General features: G+C 42.3%; 1 pseudogene; it reads right to left on the bottom strand.

The window, feature by feature from the left end:
• Positions 1-3,737: 3,737 nt before the first annotated feature.
• On the bottom strand, positions 3,738-7,574 carry LOC104003914 (G-protein coupled receptor 83-like; annotated as a pseudogene).
• Between the last annotated feature and the right edge of the window lie 10,615 nt (positions 7,575-18,189).

Genomic DNA, 18,189 nt, shown 5'->3' with positions numbered 1-18,189 from the left:
AAATGAACACATGTGAGGTTTTGAAACCACATGACCATTGTTATTTAGCACCATTCTCAAACCCACAGAGCTTAATGGTCATACATGGGTTAGACTCTAGGACCTAGAGTTCACTAGCATCATGTTCCAACCAAATGAGCCCCCATGCCAGAAACTACAATGGTAGCACCCTCAGACATGGCTGGGTTCAGAGTTCAGATTAGTTGCTACCAAAAAAATATATAAACAAAACCCCACATGAAACTCAGACTACTCAGAGCCCTAAATCTTCAAACATCTCATACAGCACCAAAGCTGATAGGCAGACAAAGTTCTGTGTGTTTGAAGTTCACAGCTGCAGCAGCAGCCAACATTGAAGCTGGCTCATTTGTCAAGCATTCACCATTCCATATCCCCAGCCTTACTGAGGGTGAAAAAAAAAAAAGTCTAATCTTTTGTAGAGAATAAGCGTGGGAGTAGGAAGGGATTTTTCCTGGGAATAAGAGAACATTAGGTGAAAATACAATAGCACAATCATCATTTAAATTACAATGAGAGCCCTTTTCACCCAAATTTCTCCTAAATCTAAGCAGGAGAAGGAAAGTATCAGAGCAAAGTGTAATTCCTCAAAGAAGCACCAGGTACCCAGGGGCAATTCCACTATGCCCTCTTATGCAGAGGCAGAGGCCTAGACAGTCAGCTCATTGCCCTGGGATGTATACATCTTGCCAAAAGGAGAAGAGAAAAGATATGTATCTGTCCTTCCTTAGGTTAATGAGAAGGATTTACATAAGCAGGGGAAAAAATATACCAGTAGAGCTCACCACTCAAAAAGACTTCTAATCTCAAAGACAGCTGAAGACAAAAGCAAATAATAGGTAGATGTGCAGATTATAAGGGTGAGAACAGCAGATGTGATCATCTATTCAGCTCAGGACTTCTCCATGTATCTAGTATTGTACTTGCTTGATGAAAGTATTATATATATAGATAAAATATATTAAAAAGTTTGGATGTTGAGGATAGAAAGGGAGATGAAATAAAGGATTAATTCATGGAAGTGAAAATGGAAAGAAACAAAGCAAAAACTACAAGTAGCTCTTTTTCCCCAATTTCATTTTTATCCAACAAAAAGAATTAAATATTGTAGCAAGTGTGGAAATTTACCGGAGATATTTGGGGTCCTGACTCCAAAAACCCTACCTTATCCTATAACCAAGTAGAATCAGACTAGCCAAAAGCTAAACTTCAGTTAACCTGCTTCAAGCTCCTGGAAACTAGCTCATTCCTTTCCAGAGGAAACTTAAAATGTCATTGAATTATATCCTTGTTAAAAAGAGAATGATTAAGTTGAGGAAAAGAAAAAGAAGATAGTGGAGGAGAAAGAAATGTAAGCTGAGGCACACATGCATACACCCTAACAACATGATGATAACCCACTCTAAAAGCTGCTAAAGCCAATGAGGTGGTGTGATGACTACAAAAGTTACAGCAAAGGCAGCAGCAAAAGTTGAGAGCCAGTCAGTTGGGCCTGGGACTTCCAAGAACCTCCAGGGTTGTCCTGTAGTGATAGGAGTCTGTTGTTGTTATTATTTCTATTACATTTTCGGAAGTTATTTTGTGTCTTTAGGGAAGTAATTATGGAGAAGGAGCAGAAAGGGAAATGATCAATAACTAAAATGTTATAGAATAAGAAGTGGTTGAAAAAAAAAATGAGTGGCCAGAGAAAAGACATGTCTGACTTGGGTACAATTCCTTCAAATTAAACTGGGTCATATTCTTGGAAGATGCTGCACAGTGGTACTTCCCAACAGACACAGCAGCTATGGACTAAGCCTGGACAGTTTCCTCTATGCTTCTGGGGTGATCCAGCTGATTCCCCAGGAGGGCATAATGGGTAGTCAACTTCTGACAGTTAGAATTGAATGAGAAAGAGAGATGCAGAAGAGAAAAATGTAAGCAGTGGCTACCACTCACTTTGACCATCACATATACTACATGGAGGCCTACGGAATAGTGCAAAGACTTGTTTATATTCAGAGGCTGCAGCTTCCTGGATTCCCAGGCTTCCAGTAAGTGTAAAAGAAATCTGAATTCTAAAGAGAAGTGAGAAATATGAAAGGGAAATGACAGACAATAGCTAAAACGCAATAGGAAAGCAATATTTTGAACCATACATGAGAGTTCGAAGAGATAAAGGATGTAAGATAGATAAAGGAGAGGAATAAAGAAAGAATAAAGAATTTGAGAAGAACTGGTGCTAAAGAAAGAAGGGCTCAGGAGGATTGAGGAAAAATGAGAAGGGGGAGGAGGGAGTAGGAGGGAAGAGGAAGGAAGAGGAGAGAAGGGAAGAGGAGAATTGGAGAGAGGGGAGAGAATTGGAGAGTGGGGACAGAAGTGAAAAGGATCGGGGAAAGAAGATGGGTAAGGGTAGGAGGGAATGGGGAGAAGAGGGGAGGAGGATAACACAGGAGAGTGGGAGATGGAGGATAGGAAAAGGCATGAGGTGGAATGCGAATGAAGAAAGGATGAGAAGGAAAAGGATGAAGAGGAGTAGAAGGGTGGAACAGAAGGGAGGAGGAAAAGGTGGAAGGGAAACAAGAAGAAGTGGGAGGAGAGAAAGAAGACAGGGAAGGTCAAAATAAAAAGGTGAATTCCCAGAGTAGTGAGGAAGGGAACAAAGAAGAGGAGGGGAAGAAGATGAGAAGGGGAAGAAATCCCACTCTTATCCCCACATTATCTTGACACACAATGAGCAATACTCTTCAACGTGCCTTAATAATATTATCTCCAGATGAAAGGCAGTCGCAGGAGGATGAGATATTACTTCTTTCCCACTGAGTTGAAATTCTTATAGACTAAAGAGATGGGAACAATAAAACAGCAGTAAGCACATTATGTCTCCTCTCTTTCCAGAAAAAGAAAGGCAAAACTAGACAGCACAAATTTACACAAGAGAAAGTATGATGCTAAATGTAGAGTGAGGAAACATGGAGAATATTTTGGGTTTTGTAGTGCTAAATTCGGCACTTCAATTTTCATTGCATTCAAAGGAGAGCTATCAGCAAATTACTGTATATCAATTTGGGAAAATAACCACGGTGCAACTCCTCTGCATGTGTAAGTTTCTCATTCTCACTCTGCCACAAGGAGATAGTTACGACCAACTACTTACACTTATGAGAAGCATTGAGTTCCCGGATAACCCAATACAATTTCAGAAACTATACCTTTCCCTCCTGGCATTTCCCTGGGAATATGATAGACAAATTATATCTCAATCATCTAAATGAAATATAAATCAGAATTTCTAGGGTACCTTGCACTTCCTGAGACAACGTTTGTGATATCAGATGTCAAGTGTCATAGCCAACTGGCACATAAGGATAGAGAAGGGAATGGTGACCAGAATCAGAGATAGAGTTCAGGAGACCTCTCCCCTCACAGGTCAGAATAAAGCTTTCCTTTGAGTGATGGAGAAAGATCTCTGATGAGCCTGAAAATCTAATACCTTCACCTTATCGTTGGGAGAGAGAATAAAGGAAGAAAACCGAACAGGAAAAAAATAAAAAAAGAAGAGAGAAGGAAATGAAAGACTGAGTGACACAAATATGGGGCTTCACATGTCCCCAGTCCTTCAAGTACCCCTTCTGTTCACCTGGCCCCCATGCCATGAGAAATGAATGAATCCTATTTATTTTGGTCCCACTCTATCTTAGGGATTTTGAGGATGGAGAACGTATTGCCATCTGGGCAGCTTAAAGTCTAGGCACTTGTGAATAGAGAAAGAAGATTTCCACCTCTCGGAATGGAGGGGGACTGGGTAGCTCATCAATATCTTTGAATTGTGGGAATTTGGGCACTCTGGGTTTGGAATCTACCCAGGCAAGGTGGTGAGTGGGTGAGACAGAGCTGAGTCAGCAGTGCTCCTCTCTTAGGCAGCTGATTTCTTTAGCAGCATCTTCTGAATTTCCATGATAACCTTCTGAACTTCAATCCAGAAGTTATTGCTGAGCCAGAAGTGGATGTAGGGGTTGTAGCAGGAGCTGCTAATTGCCAGCCAGTGGAAGAAGAAGCAGAGGCCATTGTGGCTTGAGATGAATTCTCTGCATAGCAGCACCAGGTAGAGGTTAAGAGGGAGCCAGCTGATTGTGTAGACAAGCACCATTGTCATCAGCATCTTCAGGGTCTCCTTCTTCTCCCCATGCTGCCAGATATAGGTGTGGATGCTGATGTCATCAACAGCATTATGGATCCACAGCTTTTTGGCCACATGACCATAAACAACCACTAGTGCCATTAATGGCAAGATGAGGAAGAGCAAAAACAATTCTCAGGTCAAGGTATTTCCATGAAGATTTTGAAGTATACGGGAAACTGGGTAGGCAGACAGTTTCTTCAGCTATGTTTCTAGGTTATAAGACAGACAGAAAGAGAAACATCAGCTTTGTCTTTTCTCTGAGGCCTACAGCCAGCTATTTTATGGAAGTTTGGCTGAAGGAAGATACATATTTACTGTTTGTGTCTGCATTAAGCTTAAAATCTAGAGTTAAAAATCCGGGAGACTTTGGGTTCACCTATTCCAGACCTCTCATGTGATATATAAGGAAATTATGGCCCCCAAATGTGAAGACTTATTTCTAATAATCAAATGCTATGAGAGTTATTGGAAACCGTTATGGTAAATCCCAAGTAAAAGAAATTTATTTTTATACCTATATTTGGAAATGTACTATTCCAGCCCCTACTCTGTAAGTTATTCCATGGGACTTCCAAGGTCACATGTTGCTAGAATCCAAACACTGGTTATACTGTGTTATTCTTACCCAATCTCCACCTGGTAAAACTTCTGGCAAATGGAATGTGACAAAGTAGCACAGGTACTCACAATAGAGATGATAATGATGCTAACATTGTCTTGTATTGGAGTAATCCAAGATTTCAGGGGATATAGCATCACCTGGAATAAAAAGGACCCCAGACCCATTCAACAATTCAAATTAGGGTTACTTATTAGCCGTTCATCAACTGGCATTATGGTACAAACCAGCAAATACTGGGTAGGTAGGTGAGAAGTATGCTTATGTACTAATTCAGTTGGTAGATGGGTGGCATTTTGCTCCATGAAAGACCAACATTAGTTAATAATGAGGGAAATCTTTCAATGGGAACAACACACACTGGGCCTGTCAGAGGGCAGGGGATGGAAGGAGGAAGAGGATCAGGAAGAATAGTTAATGGATGCTGGGCTTAATACCAGGGTGAGGGGATGATCTGTGTCGTAAACCACCATGGCACATGTTTACCTATGTAACGAACCTGCACATCCTGAACTTGTACCTCTGAACTTAAAATAGAAGTTGGAAATTAAAAATAAATAAACTAATTATGAATTTCAGTGGAAAAAATAAAGAAACGCAAGTGGACTGACTTTAAAGCTTTTGACTCTGAGCAGGGAGTTCTGTGGAAAAGAGGAATGGATGTTCAAAGGTGTGACTTATTTTCCCTTTATCATATATAAGTGGGTAAGAATTCCACACATCCATTCATTCTTTCTTCCACTTGGATTTCTTCATACCCCTTTTCCTTCTAGCTTCATCCCCTCTCCTTTTGATACCTCCACACCCCCCTCCTCCCTCCCTCCTTCCATGCTCCCTCCTATCTCCCCATCACCTATCACCTAAATACCTCCATGGACTCTCCCATCTGGCTTCAGTTACAATCTCTTTAATCTACCTTTATGTCTCTCCCACTTCATTCGTTTTCTGGCTCCCTCCCTCTCAAGTGATTAACTATGTAATTCTTCCCAGTTTCCCACTCCCTACCCTACTTCCTTCCTTTGAAATCACTTTCAGTCCTCCTCTCAGCTCTTTCCTCCACAATTCTTTTAGTTCTTTCCCACTTTAGTTCCTCAGCTCTCACTCACAGACTTCACGCTGACCACCCAGACTCAACTTACCACCAGTCCTGAAGCCACACACACCTCTGACTCAACCCTTCCCTCTTTCTTCCCTTAGCCGGTCCTGGAATGCAGCAAATAAGAAATGTTTTCCAAATGAGAAGAAGAGCACTCTTTTATCATTTGCTCATTGCCACATCTCTGCTCCCATAGCACCATAGATGGCCCATACCTGTAATCCCAACACTTTTGGAGGCATAGGCAGGAGAATTGCTTGAGCCCAGGAGTGCGACACCAGCCTGGGCAACATAGCAAAACCTCCATCTCTATTAAAAACAAAATAAAAAAGATTTGATTTGGTGAAGGTCTGTATTTCACTATCTTGCAATCCCTCAAACTATACTTATACATTTATATATCTTAAACAATTCAAAGAACTTTCTAGGTTATTTTTTATTTTATCTGTATCTAAGAGAAGAATTTGCCCCTTTACAAGACCTAAAGTCCCGTGAGAAACACATATCTGATATTTGTCTAGGGAAATAGAAGCCATGGTAATCACAGTTACATAGGCACAAGAGTATTGGGCAAAGCGACTGAAGTGGCCTGTCATCTTCCCAAACACCAAGGAATTACACAGATAATGCACCTATGGGAGAAAGGGCAATGGCAATGTGAGGCACAGGAAATCACCTCTGAGTCCTCTTACAAGACCCCAAACACAAATAAAGCCCTCTTTGTTATAATAATGGCAAACCACTGGCATTATTGTCTCAGGAAGCAAACAAACAAACAAACAAAAATTTCCACACTGCAGCTCTCATGCCTTCCCCATCTTCTCACATGCAAACATTCAGGCTTGAAGAAAGGGATATCAAATCACAAAAGCTATTAGCCACCTCAGAGTCCAAACAATGCATTTGAAAGGTGAGGAAACTGAGGCTGGGTCTTTGTGACATAGCTCTGAAACACATGTCACCCAGAGTTCACCTGCAACAGGTCACTGCTGCGGTCAACCTAAGACTCTCTCAACAACTGCCAAGGTAGGAGATTAACTCAGCAACACAACTACAATCTTGTCTGCTGTAGTTTGTTTTCCCCAATTTGCAAACCTTTTGTGCTGTCTCTCAACCATTCCCCTGTCCATGCAAACACTTTCCAAATCAGCCCAACCCATTCCGGGGCTCCCTCCAGCCAAAGAGATTTCTCCTTTGCAAATGCAAAGTTGTACCTTTGCTCTCATCCTGCACCCAAGGTCGCCCTCCTCAATTAATACCCTGCTTTTCTTAGCTCCCCCTTCACCATAGTAGGCTTACCATGGTGAAGGGGGAAATAAGAAAAGCCAGCATCATGTTGGTCACAGAGATATTGACAATGAAGAGGCCAGTGGTGGTGTGCACCCTTTCATACTTCATAATCAGATGGTTTAAGACACAGTTGCCTAAAATGGCAACAAAGACCACCACCGTGTACCCTATTACTAACCAAAATTGCACCTGTTCATCCTGAGACACCATCTCCGAAGTTATGGGACCTGATGTGTTGGCCAGGTCGCCAGTGTTCCACGTGTGGTCAGGCAGCTTGTCAATCATGGATAGCAGGCTATCCTAGCCAGCGCTGCCAATAGCACCTGAGAGGTGGTGGAGGTGATAAGATCATCAAAGCCGCTGGGCACACTCAGAGCTTCATGACTCATGGTGCCGGAGTTCAGGAAAGTCCCTTGGGGCGATTCTGTGGTTGGGGTGTCCAGCTTGACTCCTTTGGAGTACAGCGAGTCCTTAATCTAATGGGTCAGGGAGCACCTGGGGAAGGGCGAAGGAGGAGTGGAGCGTCCATGAAGCTCTGGGCTAGCAGAAACGGAGTTTTCTAAGGTGTATGGGTTAGGAAGAGGGAAGAAACGCCGGTAACCAGCAAGAAGGACTGGACTGGCTTGGAGTGGGCAAGTGTGCAATGCTGAGCTGGGCAATAGAGCGCTGGGCAGGAGAATGCGGCTGGCTCCAAATGCCCTTCAGCCTGGAGAGCTCAGGCAGCATGCGTTCCGAACCTGGGGACAGCATCAAGCATTACCCTAGCACCCCTCCTCCTCTGCACAGCCCAAGATCGTTCAATTTCCATTGCCTTCAATCAGTCTATGAGTCTGTCCATCCAAGGCCTGCAGGTGCTCTGGGCAGGGCGGAGCCAGACACTGCTACTAGCACTGGGAGCCGTGCCAGTGTGCGTGCCTTCTGCAGCTCCCCTCTATAGAAAATCAAGGGGCCATGCTAGAGCCAATGGAGAGGCAAAGCTGAACCTCATCCTGTCCATCCAGGTGGGGCTCCAAAGGGGCTGGCAAAGTCTTTGCTGCTCCTCTCTCAGCCCGACATTTTTTGCTGCTCCTCCTTGGCTTTCCCACCTCTCTCCTGGTGTAGTTGAGAGCTGGGACATATCGGATCTTCTTTAGGCACTCCCCACCATCGGTCTTCTTCACCTCTTCTTTCCCTTACTCTCTTTTCTTTTTTCACTGGCTAGGAGGAGCTGTGTAGCAAGGAACTGAGAAGGATCTGTAAAGACTATGGTGTCCCCTGGACTGGGAGACCCATGGTCTGGTGGATGAGAGGGATGCCTCACTGGATAACAGCGACCCAGGCAGCCATCAGGAAGGAGAATGGTCGCCAGGAAAGGCATGAACAAATTTTAGAGTTTTCCAGGGAGAAGGAGGCAGGAGGTAGCATGAGAATCGGGAGGGTACACTAGAGTCCTTTTGAGCCCAAGTGAGGGTAGCTTGGAATGGTATCACCTCTGTTTTCTCCTGCACTATGCACAGCTATCAGCCTCAAAACTAGATGAGGTGACCCTGGGGTTCTGTGTCTGGCCATGGGAGACACTATAGTCTCCTGAGACATTCAGGGAGTACCAATTTGGGAACTGGACTGTGGCAGGTTACTCATGAGACTGAAACCATGTCCCCAAGGACAGTTTAGGGCTTAGGAAACCTCTGTAAAACTATTTTTCCAGAGTCCAAAACCGCAAATGAAGAGATGGAGCTCAATCTTTGGGGTTACAGTGATAAAAAGGCTAGGGCTCGTGGGCGGAGACTGCCTTTTCCCTTGAGAATTTTAAGCTACCTTCCAGAGAAGGAGTCCAGAAACGTTTGAGCCAAAAGTAGAGTAACAGAGCTGCCCCTTAGAAATGTTTGGGGGGACACAAAACAATGCCCTGAACTTTTCAGAGTTAGGGAGTGTCCTTTTCTTATCATCCCCTACATGCCCCCCTCTCATTTACAGGTAGAGAAACTGAGGCTTGGGAGGTAAAGAGTTTAAGGTCACAAAGAGTTACCAGAAGCATCAAGACTAGAAATGAGAAGCGAAGAGCCTGGCATTGAGAATGATTTGCTCTGCAGCAAGCTGTCATTCGGAGAAGTCCTGGTATTTGTTTTAACCACAATCTCATGACATCCTATTCAACCCCATCACACAAGGGCTGTGGAGGAGGTCAGCAGCTGCATCCCTCTTCTCCTAGAGGATCTGGGAGAGGAGCCACTCGATGTCAATAATGTCAGTAACTACTTATTAAGGCATAAGCAGAAATTCATTATCACCATTATTATTGTCATCATCATTATCCAGGCATGAGAAGTCATTAAGCAGCCATAAAAGAGGCAAGCAAACTTCAACCATACACACTTGTGTGTGTGTGTGTGTGTGTGTGTGTGTGTGTGTGTGTACATGCAGGAACCCTGGTTACATTTTGTTGCTTATGGGTTAAGGAATGATTAAAGAAAAGCTCTGAGTGTCTTGCAGCCTTTTTGGAGTGCTCCAACTCGTGGGAAGATGGGCTGATAGGTTACCACTGAATGGCTAGTCAGAAAATTTAATTGAATCCTGGTATTCTGAGTGGGAGTTAAACCTTCTGTATTTAGCTAGAACTACGTTTGGAGAAATTATATGGCTACCAGATAAGATTTTTGAAAAAACGAATAAAGAAAAAAGGAGGAAAGAATAGGAAAAAAAAGCTGTGCCTTTAGTCCACAGAGCAGAGACCATAAGTAAAAACATTTGAAGGAGTTAATAAATGTTGGTTCTACCATATAGATCCACCCTAGAACAGATACTGAATGGGGGCTGGGAATCATTGATCTTCTTTGATCCCTCTGCAGCAGTTTCCACAGAAAGACTGCTAAGATACATCAACTGGAAGTCCAAGGAGCATGTTCTCTGTATCTGACCCTGAGCTGGTTTCCTAAGGGCCCAAAACAGCTTGAGGTTTGGTTGGGAAATGACAAATGTTTTGACAAGTAGCTGAAGACAAAACTTCTGAACTCTATCTGGAAAAGTACAGAGGAGTGGTAGAAACGGGTTAATGTGGGAGGATCAGATAGGCAGAGGCAGGCAAAAGTGCAAAGATGTAGTCTTGGCCTCCACTAGCCTATTAACTGTGGTGCTTGCTCTCTTTGGTCTCTCTGAATGCGAGTTCCTCTCTCTCTCTCTTCTTCTCTCCCTCCCTCTTCATTCTTGCCCCAAGATTCAGACATTTAATTTCAGAAAAGACGACTTCAATAATTCTTAGATGGATTCAACCTTTTCTCCAGGGCTTGAGACTCAGCCACTGGAGAAAAGGTTGAATCCAAACAAAATGGTTGTGTATATTTCAGGGCAGGGAGCCCACCTCCACCCATTGCCCCCCACGTCAAGTTTGCATAGTTCTGTATATTAGAAAAGCCTGTATCAAATACAGCAGAAAGTTATCTCTTGGAGCCTCTGAAATTCATTCCAGTCCTGTAACAATCAAGAAGTCTCAGCTCAAGCAAAATAGCTCCCAGTTCTTACAACTGCTTTTTTCCTGAAGGTACTCAGTCTTAGTCACTGCAGAACATTCACTTTCTGCACAGCTACTTTCACATTGTGAATTTTCTCTCTCCTCTAAACTCACCACCACTTCCCTCCTCCACCTTCTCAGTCATAAACACAAAAAGAAGCAACCAAAGAAACAAAAACCACACACATATCAGGCATAAAGTTCCTACATCTTTCATTAGACCTCCAGTGACAGCTCCTGCCTTGGTTCCTTGGCCCTCAATGCAGATCTCAGCTCTTCCTGGATGCCCCAGTTTCTGCTCAAATGCTGACAAGGAAAGGAAAATACCACACCCACTACAGTAAGCCTCAGCATTCAGTGGAACTTGGGTGACATTTTCCTTCCAAACTCAGGGTCCAGGGAGCCAGGAAGAACTGCAAAGCTCCCCATTGGTCTCAGCATCTACTGGATCTCACTCAGATCAGAAGTCCTAAGCTAGCTACTTACCATGTTTTTCCCTGCCTTAATCTAACTTTAGCCTCAACTCCTCATCTTTCTTCAGTCACCCTATTAGTGACTAAATCTCTGTTTAGGACTGGTGCCTGCTTAAAATTTTTACCTAATTCCTGGGTTCCTGTCACCTATGGACGGGCTTGCTAGTGATGGTCAGCCCCTTCTAATTTCCACCAAGATTTCCCAGCACTGGAGTGCCCACCAGATTGTCCCCTCTGGTACTGATAGACCGTAAGAGACATGACCAAATAGCCATGTCCACTGGATGCTGTGCAAGGATAACCAGCTTATGTTACCAGAGCCAAAAACTTCTATTGGCGATAGTACCTTCAGCTGTTTGACACATTGTCCTACAGGGATCCAGAGCCAGATGCTGATTTTATCCCCATATGTCATCCTCCCTGCTGTGGCCAAAAGCAATCTATGACACCTCACACCTAATTATTTCACAACTTTTCACATCCAAACGCTGTTTTTGCTGCATGCCCTGTTGCCTCAGTTCCCTGATCTAAAACAATAAAAAAGTGCCTTGTCTAAGGGGTCACAGAGTGTTATGCCAAGTTGTGGTCAGTGTGGCTATGGTCAAATACAGCTCTAGAAGGTTATCTCTGCAGGAATCCATGAAGTAATGTAGCAGGACTGGCTGGGAAACCTCTCTAGCCTGGTCCTCCCAACTCTAGAGGATCAGCAGCAGCTCCATTACCAGAAAGAGACAAGCAGTAGAAGGAAAAACCTTATTTCAAATGAGGACAGAGATTACCTTGTTGTTGCCAACTGCTGGTGACTGGGGAGAGTAGAAACCAATGAGACAATCAGAGTGAATTCTTGAATTAAGGAGTTCCGTGGCTGTCAATTATGCCATCTCTTTATCCAGTAAAGGCATTCCATTTCCAAAGGGTCACCTAGCTTCCACTTGCACTCCTTCAGAGAGAGAAGATGGTACCCCACAGCTGCCTTTTGTATTGTAAACTTGAGACGTTCAGCTTTCCACTGAGCCAAAACTTGCTTTCTAGTGATTTCCAACCTATGACTCTACTTTAGCTCTCTGGGATCACACATAATCAGTGTAATTACTCTTTCTCATGACAACTGTCCAGATAGTTTAAGACTATGTTCATATGTTTCCTTGGGTCTCATTTTGTCAAGACTATGAGGTAGATAGAGCCTTGTAGGTGGAAGAGAGAGAGAGAGAGAGAGAGAGAAAATGAATAAAAAACTGTCCCTGACAACTCAGAGAGGAAACACTGAGATGCTGAGATGGGTAGAAACAATGCAAGCAGCACCAGCACCACAGTACCTATTTGGAAGATACGGCTTTTCCTGGGTTGCCTTCTCCTCAGGGCATATTTTACTGCAATAAAAGCAGTAGGAGAGGCAGGAAAAAGAACAAGGAAACAGTTAATCTTGGATATGTGGGGAGAGGGCAGGAGAGGCAGCCTTCTGCCTCTTCCTTCATAAATAAGTCCAGCTGTGAGTACAGTGTGTGTGTGTGTGTGTGTGTGTGTGTGTGTGTGTGTGTGTATGTCTGTGTGTTTATCTGAGGAGAATGTCCAGAGCTTTTAACTGTGGAGTTAGCCCAATCTCCATTAGGATAATTCTGCATGTTAGCAAATGCAGCCTTCTAAAGAGATGAAATCTGCCTCTCTAACTTTCACCCATGGTCACAGTTCTCTCCTAGAGGCTTCTATAATCAGCCTAATTTATTTTCCACATGATAGCCTTTTAGCTATTTGAAGAAAGCAATTTTGTCCCCACCTAAGGCTCTTGCCTCTTCCTCCAGGTTAACTTTGACCACTTTCTCAAATAGCTGTGGTAGTAGCAATGATAGAATACTGAGAGAGTCTGAGCAGAATGTATAACAGAGAGAAGTGCTCAGAGAATAGCTTATCCAACCTCCACAGTATTCGTCAGAGAGGACTGCTAACTGGATCTAGCGAGCTCAGACATCTGCTGTTTTCCTGCAATGTCCTCCTCACCACCTCCATTAAGCTGGAATTCAGGAAATGATCTATCAGTCATTTAACATGTTAGTATCCATTGAGGTGATTTTGTTTTGTGCTCTTACAGGATTTAAATCACAAAATCAAAAGCAGTGACAGTGGCAGAGAACAAGGAGTTCTAAGCCCACCTTCTCATACATGGGGACACTAAGACAAAGAGAGGGACACGCTATAGCCAAAAAGGATAAGTCGTCACTAGAAACCAAGATTCCTAATTGCTGTCTACTCTAGGGCTCTTTTCCCTGTCGTCAGTTTCTGAAATTTGTCATCCTTCTGACTATGGGCTTATTCTTCCCTCCCTGAAAAGAAAGAAGGGTTTTCTGGTAGGCATTCTCTAATCTTTCTTGACACAGAGTAGGCCTTCAATAAACACAAACTGAATGAATAAATGAACAAATGAATGTTTGCTCTTAGCTGACTATCTAATTTTGGAATCTCCAACCTGGAAGATTCCTGAGAGACATCTAATCAATCTGCTTATTTCTTTTGGTTCAGAAAACTGAGTGTCCCAATCTTTGTCTTTTAACAATTGTGAGTTGTGAATATGACTTCTGAATCCTGTTTTGCCTCTAAATTACAATGTAATCAAATGTAAACTACAGTGAGTGCTTACTCCTTTCTGGGCCTCAGTATTCCTATCTGTTCAATGAGGAGGTTAGAGTAAATATTCTAAGGGACTTTCTAGCTGAAATATCCTTTCATATCCATCACTGTCATTACACATAAAAGTAAAGCTATTTTTGACTTTTATGTTTCAAACCATACATGGAGTGTGTATAGAAATAAGCAAAGATAAAACACGTCATCTAAAACTTTAATCTCAGTAAATGATCCTGAGATTGGGGGTGGGAATCTTACAGGTATTTTGTACCTATTCGTAATAAAATAGTAACTGAAACTAACACAGGGGTTATTAAGAAGTCATTTTAGGCAGATAGAGAGGGTAAGGAGTCTTCAGTAAGTTTTTTTTTTCTTTTAATAAAGGAAGCTCCCAAAACATTTCTTTTTTAATACAAAAGGGTCTTGAAAAGCCAGGACAGCCATGGGCAAGGATTTCATGACTAAAACACAAAAAGCAATGGCAACAAAAGCCAAAATAGACAAATGGAATCTAACTAAACTAAAGAGCTTCTGCATGGCAAAAGAAACTACCATTAGAGTGAACAGGCAACCTACAGAATGGGAGACAATTTTTGCAATCAACCCATCTGACAAAGGCCTAATATCCAGAACCTACAAATATCTCAAACAAATTTACAAGAAAAAGACAAACAACTCCATCAAAAAGTGGGCAAATAATATGAACAGACACTTCTCAAAAGAAAACATTGATGCAGCCAACAGACACATGAAAAAATGCTCATCAACACTGGTCATCAGAGAAATGCAAATCAAAACCAAAATGAGATACCATCTCACTCCAGTTAGAATGGCAATCATTAAAGAGTCAGGAAACAACAGATGCTGGAGACGATCTGGAGAAATAGGAACGCTTTTACACTGTTGGTAGGAGTGTAAAATAGTTCAACCATTGTGGAAGACAGTGTGGCAATTTCTCAAGAATCTAGAACTAGAATAACCATTTGACCCAGCAATCCCATTACTGGGTATGTACCCAAAGGATTATAAATCATGCTACTATAAAGACACATGCACACATATGTTTATTGTGGTACTATTCACAATAGCAAAGACTTGGAACCAACCCAAATGTCCATCAATGATAGACTGGATTAAGAAAATGTGGCATATATACACCATAGAATGCTATGCAGCCATAAAAAACGATGAGTTCATGTCCTTTGCAGGGACATGGATGAAGCTAGAAACCATCATTCTCAGCAAACTATCACAAGGACAGAAAATCAAACACCGCATGTTCTTACTCATAGGTGGGAATTGAACAATGAGATCACTTGGACACAGGGCAGGGAACATCACACACTGGGGCCTGTCGTGGGGTGGGGATCTGGGGGAGGGATAGCATTAGGAGAAATACCTAATGTAAATGATGAGTTGATGAGTGCAGCAAACCAACATGGCACATGTATACATATGTATCAAACCTGCACATTGTGCACATGTACCCTAGAACTTAAAGTACAATAAAAAAGAAAAAAGAAAAAAAAGAAAAAAGAAAAGCCAGGCCAGCAAACTTTGAAATGCAAATGCCAGCAGTTAGAAACTGTGTCCATCCAACATGGCAATTCCTGCCCTCTTCTTCTTGTCATCGCGTGTGCCAAGCATCATGGCTACTTCCAGATGACTCCACATCTGCAAGACATCATAGCAACCTGCATTTGCATATTAAAAAGCTAGGATGAGAGGGTCAGTTTCATCATGTGCTACATGAACGGCACACCTGGTCAAACTAATCCCCTGAGCCCTATGCAAATCAGACACTGCCTTCTCCAGCCTCCCAATATAACCTACTACTTTCCTGCCACACACAGGGCTTTTTCTCTCCGTTCGGAGCCCCCCTCCCTCTGTCTCTGTATGGGGGAGCTTTTTCCTTCTTTCTTGCTTATTAAACTCTTTACTCCTTAAAACCACTCTACGTGTGTTCGTGTCATTTAATTGGCATGAGACAAAGGACCCCGGTGTTTCTCTACTCATCAGAGCAATAACATTGTGGTGTGTTGACTGGGAAACCAAGGTATAACATTCACTGGAGTGGTGAGAATGGAATGAATCTCCACCTCAGCTCTGTCCTTTAATCTCAAGGCTCTCTTCTGACTACCCTGTCATCAAATTTCCCTTTCTTTTTTATCCACGGTTGCTGTGTCTATTCTGTCTATGTATGTAATGTGCAGGAATTTTTACAACCCAAGGAAACAGGTGTGTCAGTAAAAGTAGGCAAATGCTGCAGGCGGTAACTCCATTAGCATCTCTCCCTCTCTACCGTTTTTTGGTGAGCACATGGTATTTTTTTAATAGTTTATTCCTTTTAATTGTTAAGTAATATTCCATTATATGAACACGCTGAGTTTGTTCATCCATTCACCTGTTGATGGTCATTGAGTTGTTTATGGGTTTTTTTTATTTTATTATTATTATACTTTAAGTTTTAGGGTACATGTGCACAATGTGCAGGTTAGTTACATATGTATACATGTGCCATGCTGGTCTGCTGCACCCATTAACTCGTCATTTAGCATTAGGTATATCTCCTAATGCTATCCATCCCCGCTCCCCCCACCCAACAACAGTCCCCAGAGTGTGATGTTCCCCTTCCTGTGTCCATGTGTTCTCATTGTTCAGTTCCCACCTATGAGTGAGAACATGTGGTGTTTGGTTTTTTGTCCTTGCAATAGTTTACTGAGAATGATGATTTCCAGTTTCATCCATGTCCCTACAAAGGACATGAACTCATCATTTTTTATGGCTGCATAGTGTTCCATGGTGTATATGTGCCACATTTTCTTAATCCAGTCTATCATTGTTGGACATTTGGGTTGCTTCCAAGTCTTTGCTATTGTGAATAGTCCCACAATAAACATATGTGTGCATGTGTCTTTATAGCAGCATGATTTATAGTCCTTTGGGTATATACCCAGTAATGGGATGGTTGGGTCAAATGGTATTTCTAGTTCTAGATCCCTGAGGAATCGCCACACTGACTTCCACAATGGTTGAACTAGTTTACAGTCCCACCAACAGTGTAAAAGTGTTCCTATTTCTCCACATCCTCTCCAGCACCTGTGGTTTCCTGACTTTTTAATGATTGCCATTCTGACTGGTGTAAGATGGTATCTCATTGTGGTTTTGATTTGCATTTCTCTGATGGCCAGTGATGGTGAGCATTTTTTCATGTGTTTTTTGGCTGCATAAATGTCTTCTTTTGAGAAGTGTCTGTTCATGTCCTTTGCCCACTTTTCGATGGGGTTGTTTGGTTTTTTCTTGTAAATTTGTTTGAGTTCATTGTAGATTCTGGATATCAGCCCTTTGTCAGATGAGTAGGTTGCAAAAATTTTCTCCCATTTTGTAGGTTGTCTGTTCACTCTGATGGTGGTTTCTTTTGCTGTGCAGAAGCTCCTTAGTTTAATAAGATCCCATTTGTCAATTTTGGCTTGTGTTGCCATTGCTTTTGGTGTTTTAGACATGAAGTCCTTGCCCATGCCTATGTCCTGAATGGTAATGCCTGGGTTTTCTTCTAGGGTTTTTATGGTTTTAGGTCTAACATTTAAGTCTTTAATCCATCTTGAATTAATTTTTGTATAAGGTGTAAGGAAGGGATCCAGTTTCAGCTTTCTACATATGACTAGCCAGTTTTGCCAGCACCATTTATTAAATAGGGAATCCTTTCCCCATTTCTTGTTTTTGTCAGATTTATCAAAGATCAGATAGTTGTAGATATGCGGCGTTATTTCTGAAGGCTCTGTTCTGTTTATTTGATCTATATCTCTGTTTAGGTAGCAGTACCATGCTGTTTTGGTTACTGTAGATTTGTAGTATAGTTTGAAGTCAGGTACACCAATCAGACGTAGATTTTGTCTTTTCACATAGTCCCATATTTCTTGGAGGCTTTGCTCATTTCTTTTTATTCTTTTTTCTCTAAACTTCCCTTCTCGCTTCATTTCATTCATTTCATCTTCCATTGCTGATACCCTTTCTTCCAGTTGATCTCATCAGCTCCTGAGGCTTCTGCATTCTTCACGTAGTTCTCGAGCCTTGGTTTTCAGCTCCATCAGCTCCTTTAAGCACTTTTCTGTATTGTTTATTCTAGTTATACATTCTTCTAAATTTTTTTCAAAGTTTTCTACTTCTTTGCCTTTGGTTTGAATGTCCTCCCGTAGCTCAGAGTAATTTGATCATCTGAAGCCTTCTTCTCTCAGCTCCTCAAAGTCATTCTCCATCCAGCTTAGTTCCATTGCTGGTGAGGAACTGCGTTCCTTTGGAGGAGGAGAGGCGCTCTGCTTTTTAGAGTTTCCAGTTTTTCTGTTCTGTTTTTTCCCCATCTTTGTGGTTTTATCTACTTTTGGTCTTTGATGATGGTGATACACAGATGGGTTTTTGGTGTGGATG

The sequence above is a fragment of the Pan troglodytes genome, chromosome X (assembly GCF_028858775.2).
Source record: "Pan troglodytes isolate AG18354 chromosome X, NHGRI_mPanTro3-v2.0_pri, whole genome shotgun sequence".
Lineage (NCBI taxonomy): Eukaryota > Metazoa > Chordata > Mammalia > Primates > Hominidae > Pan > Pan troglodytes.
The sequence above is the reverse complement of the archived record's forward strand: the minus strand, read 5'-3'. Positions and strand labels throughout refer to the sequence as shown.